Here is a 1,472-nt window from a genome sequence, read left to right as displayed (position 1 = left end):
AAAAACGGCAGCATTTAACCAAGAAAAAAGTTCAGGAGGGTTAGGAAAGAAGGAAGGAAGAAGGAAAACAGCAAATACAAGGAGGCAAAGAAAGTGAAAATGGAATAAATAATGTTACGATAAACACTGATATGAGTTGCACTCAATGACGTGAAACAAAATGTGCATGAATTGTCGCATAGAAGGTTGATTTGCTGAGTAAAACTTTCCTCCATTCACAATGAAAAGTTAACAATAAACATGGTGTTCTTTTTAAAAATCATATAAATATATTTGCTTCTTTTGCATGTCTCTCTTTCTGGTAAAAGCCCTGATGATGTAGTGGGTTGAGATGGGAAGCCAATAGTAAGCTCAGCAGGTTCAAATCCATTAATCACTTGTGGGAGGCGAAAGATGAAGTTATGGTTCCATGAGGGAATGACAGATCTTTATGTTAATGAGGCAAGATTAGGGTAGGATGTATCTTGAGTCTCCATGTTATGAAAAGGTGTGATACAAGTAAGCACCCTTATTCCAGTCACCATCCTAGGCACCCTGGCATTGCCTTGTTCAAGTAAGGGGATTTTCCTTGAGGGCACGCTATGCATCCAATATATGTGAGTGTTCTGGCAAAGTTTCCTCTCATGTTCAGGATCCTAAATCTGGCTCAGTATCATCTGTCCTTCAGTTCTTGGACCCTGAGCCAGCAGTCTATTCATCTGATCTGTTTCACCAGTTTATAGTGTGGGTAGCCAGCAGCCTGTCATCTGACCCACAGGCTTGGGTTTGTCAGCTGCTACAAACCCTCTCACCATAATTATTCAGTCTGTATGCTGAGCAAATCATCAGAGAAGCTGGCTTACATGAAGAAGAAGGTGGCATCAGGATTGGAGGAAGGCTTATTGACATCATACAATAGGCAGATGATGCAATCTTGCTTGCTAAAAATGAGGAGAATTTGAGGCACTTGCTGATGAAGATGGAGAATTGCCACCTTCAGTATGGATTACCACTCAATGTAAAGAAGACTGATATCCTCTCACCTGGATCAAGTGGTATCATCATGATCAATGGAGAAAAGGTTGAAGCTGTCAGGATTTTGGCTTGCTTGGATTCGCAATCAATGTTCATGGGAGCAGCACTCATGAGATCAAAAGACGCATTGCATTGGATAAATCTGCTGCACAAAACCTCTTTAGAATATTGGAAATCAAGGATGTTACTCTGTGAACTAAGGCACGCCTGACCCAAGCCATGGCATTTTCAATTGCCTATGAGTGTGAAAATTGGACACAGAATGAGAAACACTGTAGCAGAATCAGTGCATTTGAGTTGTGGTGCTAGAGAAGACTGTGAAAAGAGCCACAGACTGTTAAAAGGACAAGCAAATCCCAGCCTGTGCAATCACGAGGTGTCAAAGGGATCAGGTATAAGGCATCACCAGAACAAAAAATCTTACCATAGTGAATGAGGATGGGGGAGTGCGGAGTGGA

The sequence above is a fragment of the Echinops telfairi genome, unplaced genomic scaffold (assembly GCF_000313985.2).
Source record: "Echinops telfairi isolate 266 unplaced genomic scaffold, ASM31398v2 ScPeMD7_7424;HRSCAF=8462, whole genome shotgun sequence".
Classification (NCBI taxonomy): domain Eukaryota; kingdom Metazoa; phylum Chordata; class Mammalia; order Afrosoricida; family Tenrecidae; genus Echinops; species Echinops telfairi.
This window is presented reverse-complemented; position numbering follows the sequence as displayed.